Source organism: Moschus berezovskii, chromosome 1, assembly GCF_049115385.1.
Source record: "Moschus berezovskii isolate FMDL1 chromosome 1, NW_MosBer_1.0, whole genome shotgun sequence".
Taxonomy (NCBI): domain Eukaryota; kingdom Metazoa; phylum Chordata; class Mammalia; order Artiodactyla; family Moschidae; genus Moschus; species Moschus berezovskii.
In genome coordinates, this window is record NC_142460.1 from 161,356,552 (window position 1) to 161,369,619 (window position 13,068).

At 43.0% G+C, this 13,068-nt stretch overlaps 1 protein-coding gene and 1 pseudogene across 1 annotated transcript in view; both read left to right on the forward strand.

Annotated features, from left to right (window-relative positions):
* CPNE4 (copine 4) overlaps window positions 1-13,068 on the forward strand; it is a 647,214-nt gene that overhangs the window by 195,582 nt on the left and 438,564 nt on the right. The window lies entirely within an intron of this gene.
* On the forward strand, window positions 8,762-11,476 carry LOC148778885 (activity-dependent neuroprotector homeobox protein pseudogene; annotated as a pseudogene).

The window sequence follows — 13,068 nt, forward strand, 5'->3', positions numbered from 1 at the left end:
CAGACAAATTCCAGGCAAATAATAAGAAAAAAATAGAATATAAACATATACATGTACACCCATAATCAAAATCAAAACTATCCAACAAAAATAAAGACCAATAGATTGACCTGGCAAATAAAGGAAACCAAACATGATATCTTCCAGGTAAGAAGAAAGCTAAACTGGAAAACAAAACTAAAGCAAGGTGTCAAGTGGGGAATAAAGCAATGAAAATAAAACTAACAAATATGGTGAGAGGAAAGAAAGAATAGATATGCACAGTTAAATAATGGTAGATAAAGAAGATTTGTATATGTTAAAGATTGACTGCAATGGGAAAAGAATTGTAGGAAAAGCAAAGGAATAAATGTAGAAAAATAATAGTTTTAAAAAATTTAAAAATTAAAAAAGAGAAAAAGAAGAGGGGAAGAAAAAGGAAAACATAACAGAACTGCAGAAGACCAATGTAGTGGCAGAAATTTATAACAACAAATAGTGTGATTGAAAAAAAATACAAGTCAAAATCTTAATTAGATTTCATAATGCCAATAAAATCAACAATTACAACAGTGGGAGGTGGGAAGGAGATAAAGGAAAAAAAAGAAAAGAAATTAAAAAATCCAAACGAATCTATAGAACAAGTCAAAACATAAGAATAATAAATGTTTTTCTTGAGTCACTGCTGTCAGAATTTTACCCTCACTGGGAGTCATAATCCACCTCTCCCCTCTAGGGTACCTTCCAACACTGTGCTGGTCTCTGACCTGCTGTGGGGGCAACTCAGTCTCTAATCTGTTTCTAGTCCTGTGTGTTCTTGCCTCCAACATCCACAGCTATCAGAACTAGTGTGTTTTCTTTTGTGGGAGCTCTCAGTGTCCCTTTATATAGTCTATAGACACAGAGTCTGCCTAGTTGATCGTGCAGATTTAATCTGCAGCTTGTACAGCTGGTGGGAGGGTTTTTGGTCTTTTTCCTTAGCCACACTGCCCCTGGATTTCAATTGTGGTTTTATTTCCACCTCTGCAGGTGAGGCATCCACTGGAGTTTGCTCCTGAGGCTGCCATGGGGGACTTGCGTCTGCCCCAGTAAGGGCCAAGTGTGGAGGTGGTGCAGCTTTTTGGGTCTCAGGGGTTCTGGCAGCACCAGGTACTCAGGAGAGTTGGCAGCCAGAGCAGCAGGAGATACAGTGCTCTAGAAGGGTATGGCAATCAGTATTGGCCAATACACTCTAGTATTCTTGCCTAGAGAACCCCACTAACAAAGAAGCCTCCATGTACATAAATGCAAGACTTTTTTTTTGCCTGTGGCATCTCTGCCCCAGTGAGGGTTGAACATGAAAGTGGTGCAGCTGCTAGGTCAGGGGGACCTTGGTGGTGCCAAGCTTGCAGGGGCACGGACTGCCTCAGCTGCAGGAGTTGTGGCCCTATCAAAGTCTTTTTTTGAGCCTCTGATAGCTGGTGATCAGAAGGCCTCTTTGGCTAGTCTTTCTCCGTACCTCCACTCATTCAGGCACATAGAGGGCTCCCTTGCCTGGGATCCTTCTCTGTTGTTCGGTGCATCAGGCACATAAGGGGCCCCTTGGCTGGAGTACCACTCTGTAGATCAGTGTGTCAGGCACTTAAAGGAGCACTCTGGGTGGGGTCCTATTCTGTAGTTGGTGCATCACCCACTTAAAGGAGCACACTGGATGTGGTCCTACTGGAGTTCAGTGCTTGATGGGCCAGCCTCTCTGTTGTTTAGCTGCCAATGCTGGCGTGTGGGCAGAGAGGCTATGGTGATGCCTCCACCCCCTATGCATGACTTGGCATTATTGCCTTGCTTCTATGGCTTCCTGACTTTTCTCCACAGGCATTTCCCACCATGGTCTCCTCCTTCACATCTCCTTGGTCCGTCTCTCCAAAGTCAACAGCAGCCCTCGCCCAGGGATTGCTCCACAATGTTCTAGGGGACATGCACCCCTATCTGGGGTATATATGGCTGTGGCAAGAACTGTCTGATTCTCATACCATTTAGGCTGCCACAGATCAGCTGTTTCACTCTCAGAGTTAAATGTTTCTCCTTTGACCCAGACAATTGCCCCGATGTGGGGACTGACCCCTGCTTCAGTTCCCCCACCCACTGAGGGCAAGTCCAGTCCTACTAATACTCCTGTATTTCCCCCTAGTTCCTCCATCCTACCGACTTTTGTGTGGTTCTGTATGTATATTCTTTTCTGCTGATCAGGTACTCCTGTCCACTCTCAGCTGGTGTTCTGCAAGCAATTCTGTGTCTAAAGGTGTATTTCTCATGTATCCATAAAGAGAGATGTAACCCACAGTCACTTATCCCTCTGCCATCTGTTCTGTTTTATAGTTTTTAATTTATAGATCTTTCACCTCCCTGGTTAAATTTTTCCTAAGGAGGGTTAGAAGGAATTGAATATGTGAAAGAGCAAATAGGAGACACTATGGTATCCAAATGATAGCAACTGAAGGAAGCAGCCTTAGCCCTTAGAGCTGGAAGAACAAGGAGGAAAAATGGGCTAAAACCCAGGCCTCTGAGGAAGAGATGGTGCCATGTCCCTGAAAGGTGTGATAGGCTGGTTCTGTGAGTGTTAGAGAAACTTAAAGTAGATTCAACAGCTGCCAAGGGAAGTGCCTTTGTTGGAGTGAGAAGTGTTGGTGGAGGAAGATTGCTGCTGCTCCTGGGGTGTGGGAGCCAGCCCCCTCCACTTCTCCATTCTTATCATCACCTCTAAGGGACCCTGCTTGGTTTAACAGGGGTCTGGTTGCCAAAGCAGGCAGTGGTTTTCAGAATTCTCAGCTTTGACATCACAAAGAAATATAGAAGGATGAGTGAAACTGAAAGACAAGTTTAATAATCGGCTAACCCACCTACCTTCCCCAAGCTGTCAGTCACAGACTATGAGTGTCTTTAATTATTCCACAAGACAGCTAAGCTCCTATCCTGGCCACAGCTTAATCAAGTTTCATCCTCGTACTATCAGTGGTCCTAGGTAGGTTTCAGGGGTGGATAGAGCAAAATAAGATGGGTCCTCTGAAAATTCATCTGCCCAACAAATATTTATTGCCCTTTTCTAGGTCTTGGAGACATACAAGTAAAAAGACATGGTTCCAGCCATTTGAGATTTCCTAATCTTGTGATTGATAAAGTAATTGAATTATAATATAGTGTGATAAGACCAGTGATTTCATTAAAATGAGTATTGTAGAGTCATGAAAGATGGCATAAGGTAACAAAAATTATTTAATATCTCTCACCTTTTCTGTTGGTAAAGGATTAACGCAGGGCACCTCAGGGAATGTTTGTCCCTACTCTACAATGTCTGAAGTCTTCAGTAGAAAATTTGAAGGCTAAGGGCTGAAATCACTTGAAGGTTCATTCACTCACATGTGGGATATGTTGGCTGGGGGCCGAGCTGGGGCTCTTGCTCAGAACATATGGTCTCTTCATACAGTCTGAGTTTCTTCAAAACATGGCATCTGGGTTCCTAAGGCAATTATGCCAAGAGAGAGCCAGGCAGAAGCCACATTGCCTTTTACGACCTGGGTTCACTTGCCATGTACTTCTATCACAATGTTTTTCTGAGACCTGACAAAGATCTACTTCGGTTAGTGTAGGGGAACCAATTTCATACCTCTCTATGGAGAAATGTCAGTGTCATGATATAAGGAAGGGCGTGTGCAGTGGGATATATATCAGTGCGGGCATCTTTGGAAAATGTCATCTGCCACAGTATCTAACAGTCCATGTTTAGGGTACAAGGTAGTCAGAAAATATTCCTGATGGATTCTGAAAACCCAGAAGGATTTCATCAATGAAGAAGAGAGGAAGGTTTTTTCAGATTTAAAAAAAAGTCCCAGAGTCTTAAGGTAGATTTATGTCTAGAAAAGTGCCTATAGTTCGTTGTGTTTAATTTTCTTTGAATGGTAGAGCCTCTGTTTACCAAGTCTTTCTCTTTCAGAAGAAAGTCAGGCTGATGATGGGAGGAATAGAGTCTGGCATTCTGAGGCTAGTCCGCCCACGCTTTTCCTCCCTTCTCCTCTGTCTGGACACACAGAAAGTGTTGAGATGCTCTGGGTAGTCAGTTTCCTGTTGCCACAGGACTGTATCACAGGGCCCGAGTGTGAAATGGTGGGGAAGGAAATGCCTTATATCAGCAACCCTACTCCAAACCTGCTCACCTGGCTCTCTGCATCATTCTGAAGAATCAAGAATTCTTGATACTGACACCAAAAATACAGTCTTCTTCTAAAGATCTCTTTAGTTTTTTATTGCTATATCTTATTGCAATCCCCTCAACTCTTTTTATTAGGAAAAATACCAATTTATCCTTATTTTCTAACTGGATCACCTCCTGGAAGCATGTCATCCTGTTCTGTCTTAACTCAGCAAAGTTATATAGCCCTTAGCCACCATCAGCTTCTAAGTACCCCTTACAAATATCTTCTTGCTAGTTCTTTCTCCCTTATTCTCCCTACTCTATCCAGTCAAACTCTGCAGTATTTTTTTTTCTTCTTTCATTCTTTTATATCTCCTTTGCCCTCACTCTAGATTTTTAGAATTTTCTTCTTGGACTTTTAAGGTGGTTTAATAATTGGTCTCCCAACCCCTTGTCTTTTCCCACTCTCAACCATACTTAGCATCACTAAGACCTCTTTGCAGAGGCCATTCAACTTGGTTGATTTTTCCTAGGAGGCATTTATTGAATAGCTCCCAAGCTTGATGTTCCCAAAGGTACCCCCCTTCACCCTGCACCCTATTGCTGCTGCTGCTGCTAAGTCACTTCAGTCGTGTCCGACTCTGTGCGACCCCATAGATGGCAGCCCACCAGGCTCCCCCATCCCTGGGATTCTCCAGGCAAGAACACTGGAGTAGGTTGCCATTTCCTTTTCCAGTGCATGAAAGTGAAAAGTGAAAGTGAAGTCGCTCAGTTGTGTACAACTCTTCACAACCCCATGGACTGCAGCCCACCAGGCTCCTCCGTCCATGGGATTTTCCAGGCAAGAGTACTGGAGTGGGTTGCCATTGCCTTCTCCCCCGTTGCACCCTGTGTGTCTCTATACATATCAGTGTGACGTCAGCTGCTGAGCTACATGACTTCTAGGTAGAAACCTTCCAGTTTCTGGCACCATCATTAACATTCATCAGAACATTTAAGAGAAATTAGTTGGACGAATAATGTGCTCCCACACAAAACTAATGAAACGTGAAAGTTAGAAACATTAAATAAAACAAATAAGTACGTGCAGCCTTTGTTGGTTAACTGCTCATGCAGAGTTTACCAAACAAACCTCGTTTTGATTTCTCCTTGCTGTCCCTTGACCCTCTTACCTACTGCCTTCTTGTCCTCTCTCCTTAGAATTACGACTGTGACCATGCTCAGTCATGTCTGACTCTTAGCAACTCCAGCCTCCTCTGTCCGTGGGAATTTCCAGGAAAGAGTACTGAAATGAGTTGCCATTTCCTCCTCCAGGGGATCTTCCAACCCAGGGATTAAACCAGCTTTTCCTGCAATCTCTTGCATTGACAGGCAGATTCTTTACCACTGAGTGACCTGGGAAGCCCCAGAATTAAGACTACTTGTCTTTTAAAGATCACATTGTGTCCTGTTCATGCTTGCTTGATAATTAACAGCTGCAACTCTCATACCATCAATTTAAGCCCAGACTGTCTCTGTTGACAAAGTTTGTTTCTCCTCAAGGATAGGGACCATTTCTTATGTGTCCCCCTAGGCTCTGTAAGTCGGCTGTTTGTACTGGAGTAATGGAGCTTCCGGAGAAGGCAATGGCAAGCCACTCCAGTGCTCTTGCCTGGAGGATCCCATGGATGGGGGAGCCTGGTAGGCTGCAGTCCGTGGGGTCGCTATGGGTCAGACACGACTGAGCAACTTCACTTTCACTTTTCACTTTCACACATTGGAGAAGGAAATGGCAACCCACTCCAGTGTTCTTGCCTGGAGAATCTCAGGGACGGGGGAGCCTGGTAGGCTTCCGTCTATGGGGTCACACGGAGTCGTACACGACTGAAGTGACTTAGCAGCAGCAGCAGCAGCAATGGAGCTTCAGCTTTAGCATCAGTCCCTCCAGTGAACACTGAGGACTGATTTTATTCAGGATTCACTTGTTTGATCTTCCTGCTGTCCAAGTAACTCTCAGGAGTCTTCTCCAGCACCACAGTTCAAAGGCATCAATCTTTGTCACTCAGCTTATTTTACTGTCCAGCTCTCACATTCATACAGGACTACTGGAAAAATGATAGCTTTGACTATTTGTACCTTTGTCAGCAAAGTAATGTCTGTGCTTTTTAATATGCTATCTAGGTTTGTCATTGCTTTCCTTCCAAGGAGCAAGCATCTTTTAATTTCATGGCTCTAGTCACTATCCACAGTGATTTTGGAGCCCAAGAAAATAAAAAGTCTGTCACTGTTTTCACTGTTTTCTCATCTATTTGCCATGAAGTGATGGGGTCTGATGCTGTGTCTCACATTTTTAGATGTTGAGTTTTAAGCCAGCTCCTTCACCCTCATCAAGAGACTATTTCCTCTTCACTTTCTGCCATAAGGGTGGTGTCATGTGCACATCCGAGGTTACTGACATTTCTTCTGGCAGTCTTGATTTCAGCTTGTGATTCATCCAGCCTGGCATTTCAAATAAGTCAAATAAGCAGGGTGACAAAATACAGCCCTCACACACGCTGCTCCCAATTCTGAACCAGTCCGTTGTTCCATGTTTGGCTCCAACTGCTTCTTACTGACCTGCACAGGCTTCACAGGAGGCAGGTAAGATGGTCTGGAATTCCCTTTCTCTAAGAAATTTCCACATTTTGTTGTGATCCACACAATCAAAAGCTTTAGCATAGTCAACGAAGCAGAAATAGATGTTTTTCTGGAATTCTACAACTTTTTCTATAATGCAATGGATGTTGGCGATATGATCCCTGATTCCGCTGCCCTTTCTAAATCCAGTTTGTATATCTGGAAGTTTTCAGTTCACATACTGCTGAAGCCCAGCCTGAAGGACTCTGAGCATCACCCTGCTAGCATGTGAAATGAGTCCAACTGCATGGCAGTTTAAACATTCTTTGGCATTGCTCTTCTCTGGGACTGAAATGAAAACTGACATTTTCCAGTCCTGTGGCCACTGCTGAGTTTTCCAAAATTGCTGGCATATTGAGTGCAGCACTTTCACAGCATCATCTTTTAGGATTTGAAATACCTCGCTAGAATTCCATCACCTCCACTAGCTTTGTTAGTAGTAATTCTTCCTAAGGCCCACTTGACTTCACATTCCAGGATGTCTGGCTCTAGGTGAGTTATGACACCATCGTAGTTATCTGGGTCATGAAGATCTTTTTTGTGTAGTTCTCTTGCCACCACTTTTTAATATCTTCTGCTTCTGTTAGGTCCATACCGTTTCTGTCCTTTACTGTGCCTATCTTTGCATGAAATGTTCCCTTGGTATCTCTAATTTTCTTGATGAGATCTATAGTTATTCTTATTCTACTGTTTTCCTCTATTTCTTCGCATTGTTCATTCAAAAAGGCTTTCTTATTTCTCCTTGCTACTCTTTGGAACTCTGCATTCAGATGGGTATATCTTTCCTTTTCTCCTTTGCCTTTTGCTTCTCTTTTTTCATCTATTTGTAAGGTCTCCTCAAACAACCATTTTGCCTTTATGCATTTCTTTTTCTTGGGGATGGTCTTGATCCCTGCCTCCTGTACAATGTTCGGAACTTCTGTCGGTAGTTCTTCAGACACTCTATCAGATCTAATTCCTTGAATCTATTTATCACTTCCACTGTATAATCATATGGGATTTGATTTAGGTCTTGAGAGTCCCTTGGGCTGCAAGGAGATCCAACCAGTTCATCCTAAAGGAGATCAGTCCTGAGTGTTCATTGGAAGGACTGATGTTGATGCTGAAACTCCAATACTTTGGCCACCTGATGTGAAGAGCTGACTCATTTGAAAAGACCCTGATGCTGGGAAAGATTGAGGGCAGGAGAAGAAGGGGACTACAGAGGATGACATCACCGACTCAATGGACATGAGTTTGAGTAAATTCCAGGAGTTGGTGATGGACAGGGAGGCCTGACATGCTGTAGTCTATGGGGTCGCAAAGAGTCGGACATGACTGAGCAATTGAACTGAACTGAACTGATTGGTGGCCTAGTGGTTATGCCCTGTACTACCATTTTGAGGATCTGGACTCCATTCCTACTTTGCTCTTTGGACCACATTGTCAATTCACACCGAAACTGTGTTCCAACTTCCTGTCAGCAATCCTGGCATTTTAAGAAATGCCCATAAAACTGTGAAGAAATTACTTAGTGACATTGGGTTGGAATACTGTGAAGAACACACAGAAGACTTTAAACAGTTTGAACCTAAAGACTTTTATTTGAAAAACACTACATGGGAGGATGTAAGGCTATGGGACCCTTTGCTTACAAAAAAACAGTGTTGATGGACAAAACCTTTTTGCTGCAGCGCTTGCCCATTTTCTTTAAAGTTTTTCTCTGCCTACAAAAGTCACTTCCAGAATATCCATAGTGAAGACTTTGAAAATAAGATTCTCCTTAATTGCCCCTACTGTACGTTCAATGCAGACAAAAAGACTTTGGAAATACATTAAAATATTCCATGCTCCAAACGCCAGCACACCAGGTAGCCTCAGCACATTCAAAGATAAAAGCAAAAGTGATGGCCTTAAACCTAAACAGATTGTCAGTGTAGAGCAAGCTGTACCGAGATCCTCTTTAAGAAGTAGTTAGGAAGCACATTTACAGGGAACACTTTCAGCATGTGGTAGCACTTTACATAGCAAGGGCAGGAGAAAAATCATTCAGTGGTCCAGTCCCTTTAGGTACAAATGCCAGGGAAGAAAGTAGTATTCACTACAAGTGATGCTTTTTTATGTCAAAGTCCTGTGGAGCTTTGGTACAACATGTCATTGAACATGAACACACAGGCTATCAGATAACTGCCATGATTGGCCACACAAGTGTGGTGGTTCCCGGATCCAAACCCTTGATGCAAATTGCTCCCAAACCTCAAGAGAAGAAGGGCATGGGACTCCAATCAAGAACTGGTTCCCTCACTTCCGGAAAAGTTAGGTCTTTGCCATCACAGCAGATGGTGAATCAACTCAATACCAGAGCCCAACTTAAATTCAGCAGGTGTCAACATGATGTCCAATGTTCACCTGCAGCAGAAAAACTATGAGTCAAATCTGTAGGCCAGGGCTATGTGTTGGTCAGTCAATGAGACTGGGGCTAGGTGGCAAGGCACCTGTTTCCATCCCTCAATAGTCTCAGTCTGTGAAGCAGTTATTTCCAAGTGGAAATGGAATATCTTACTGTCTTGGGTCAGAACAGAGGACGCAGGCCAACAACATACTCACAGCAGTCTCCAAATGCCCTGTCTCTCTTCAGGCCAGTTCAAGTCTCCTTTCCTCTCCCAGTCACAGGCATCCAGAGTATTAGGTCAGTCCGGCTCCAAGCTGACTGCAGCTGCCACTGGCCCTCCACCACCCAATATTTTCTCAACTCAAGTGGAAAATATGTGCAATCTGTAATGAGCTTTTTCCTGACAATGTATGTAGCATGCACTTTGAAAAAGAACATAAAGCTGAAAGTCCCAGAAGTAGCCAACTACATTATGAAAATACACAATTTCACTAGCAAATGTCTCTACTGTAATCACTATTTGCCCACAGACACTCTGCTCAACCATATGTTAACTCATGGTCTGTCATGTCCATATTGCAGTCAACCTTGAATGATATGGAAAAGATACATGTGGATGGTTCATGTTAATGAAGAGATGGGACCTAAAACAGATTCTACTCTGAGTTTTAATTTGGCATTGCAGCAGGGTAGTCATACTAACATCTATCTCCTTGTAACCACGTGTAATCTGAGGGATGCTCCCGCTGAATCTGTTGATTACCAAAATAACCCACCCATCCCTCCAAAGCCACAGCCAAAAGTGCAGGAAAAGGCAGATATCCCTGTTAAAAGTTCACCTCAAGCTTCAGTGCCCTATAAAAAAGTATGTTGGGAAAATCCTTTGCCCTTTTTGCTTTTCAATCCTAAAAGGACCCACATCTGATGCAATTGCACATCACTTAGGAGGCAGGCACCAAGTTATTCAGACAGTTCATCCAGTGGAGCAAAACCTCACCTACAAGTGCATCCACTGCCTTGGTGTGTATACCAGCAACATGACACCTTGACTGTCACTCTGCATCTGGTTCACTGAGAGGGTGTTGGAAAGACCCAGAATGGCCAAGACAAGACAAATGCTTAACCAGTCACCAGGCCTGGCACCTGTGATGCGCACTTATGAGCAACTGGAATTTCCTTTGCTGAAGATGTGAAAATTAGATGAAGATAGCGATTCACCCGACTCCTTTAAAGAGAGCCTGATTAGCCTGTTGTTTTAGCTTTAGACCCTAAAGGTCTTGAAGATGATTCCTATGAAGCCAGCAAAAGCTTCCTAACAAAATATTTCAACAAACAAGCCTATCCCACCAGGAGAGAAATTGAGAAGCTGGTGACCAGCTTATGGTTGTGGAAGAGTGACATTGCTTTCCATTTTAGTAACAAGAGGAAGAAGTGTGTCTGAGACTGTGAAAAGTACAAGCCTGGTCTGTTACTGGGCTTCAACATGAATTTTAAAAAAGTTAAGCATGAGATGGATTTTGATGCTGAGTGGCTATTTGAAAATCATGATGAGAAGGATTCCAGAGTCAGTGCTACTAAAATAGCAGACAAGAAGCTCAGTCTTGGGAAGGAAGATGACAGTCCCTCAGACAGTTTTGAAAATTTGGAAGAAGAATCCAATGGAAGTGATTGTCCTTTTAACCCTGTTTTTAAAATTGAGTCTAAAATCCATAATGATAACCCAGATGAACACATACTGAAGGTAATTTCTGAAGATGCTTTAGGATCTGAGAAGCTAGACCAAAAGGAGGAGGATGGTTCAAAATTCGAAACTATTCATTTTACTGAGGAACCAACCAAACTAATGCATGATGCCTCTGATAGTGAGGTTGGCCAAGATGATGTTGTTGAGTGGAAAGATAGTACTTCTCCATCTGAGAGTGGCCCTGGTTCCCAACAAGTGTCAGACTTTGAGGACAACACATGTGAGATGAAAACAGGAACCTGGTCCAGTGAGTCTTCTGAAAGTGAAGATGCAAGGAGTAGTAAGCCAGCTGCCAAAAAACGGCTACTATGCAGGGTGACAGAGAACAGATGAAATGGAAGAACAGTTTCTCTGGAAAAGTTGACGGGTTTTGGTCCAAGAACCAGTCACGGTGGAAGAATGCAATTGAAAATGATGAGCCTTATCCACCCCACTGATTGAGTGGCAGAATAGCACAATTGAGAGTGAGGATGGGGAGCAGTTTGATAACATGACTGACGGAATAGCTGAGCTGATGCATGGCAGCTTGATGGGAGTTAAACTAAGCAGCCAACAGGCTTAAGGGCCAGGTTCTCTGGCGTTGGTGACAAATGCTGCAGCCTGGAACTCTGTTCTCTTTTCAGTTACGACTGCAAAACTATGTTCTAACTGGTACTGCCTTTTGAGTGCTGGGTCATCAGACTGTGGGGACATGTGACCGCTCCAATCCCAGTGGTTATTTTTAAGTATGTGACACATGATTGGCTGATCTTGCTTTAGAACGTTCTGTGACAGACACAGTAACTAAATGTGAAAAACCAATAAGCTGGTGGCTCATGAATGCACATGAGAAAAATCGTAGGTTTGTCTGATCTGCCTTCTCCACATTTCTTTCCCTCTGTAAAACAGTGTCTGTTTGGATGTCCTTGAGAAACGTTCTCCTGATTAAAATGGTAGTGTAGGGCCAACATGCAAACTACCAGTCCAATGTGTACAGTAGACTTTGGGGAAATCATTTTTTTTTCATGTATTCATTCTGAATAGTTGAAATGTATATTTTTACAGCCTTTAGACCTATTCAGCTTTAGCATCAGTCCTTCCAATGAACACCCAGGATCGATTTCCCTTAGAATGGACTGGTTGGATCTCCTTGCGGTACAAGGGACTCTCAAGAGTCTTCTCCAACACCACAGTTCAAAAGCATCAATTCTTCGGCGATCAGCTTTCTTCACAGTCCAACTCTCACCTCCATACATGACCATGGGAAAAACCATAGCTAAAGCTGAAACTCCAATACTTTGGCCACCTCATGCGACGAGTTGACTCACTGGAAAAGACTCTGATGCTGGGAAGGGTTGGGGGCGGGAGGAGAAGGGGACGACCGAGAATTAGATGGCTGGATGGCATCACCGACTCTGTGGACATGAGTTTGAGTGAACTCCGGGAGTTGGTGATGGACAGGGAGGCCTGGTGTGCTGTGATTCATGGGGTTGCGGAGAGTCGGACACGACTGAGCGACTGAACTGAACTGAACTGAGACCTATTCAAGTGATGCTTATGATATTGTTATGGTATACCCATCATAGAGTCATGTCTTTTTTTAGTGTTGCACTTGCTGTATAATAAACGTTGTATCTGGTTGACCTAGCAAAAGCCTGAAACTACACTAGTGTGGACTTAGGGACAGACTTAGTTTTTGCACATAACCTTGTACAATCTCGTGACAGAGACCAACAACATAAGACATATATCTGGACTCTCTTGTATTATAGAATTTTTCTTGTTCTGAATACACTTGACATTACAGCTGACAAAAACAAAAACTGGTATTTCAGATGTTTTCTGAAATCTTTTAAGCTAAATGTCACATGCAAGTACTGACTTTGCAGCTACTAATTTTGACACCTTTTACATCTATGTGGAAATGTGTTGTGTTGAAGCAGCAGACCAATGAGTGCTGCTTTTTTGGATATTTAGTTTTATTTTTGTTAAACACCACCCTGGTGTATTCATTTATAACGTCTAATATATGACACACAGTTGTAGTATGTATAATTTTGTTTCCCTTTGTATTCATTTTAAGCATCTAAATAAATTGCTGTATTGTGCTTAAAAATTTTGGCCTATATTCATATGTTAGCTCTCTTGAAACTTTCAGCAAATTATTAAATTTGT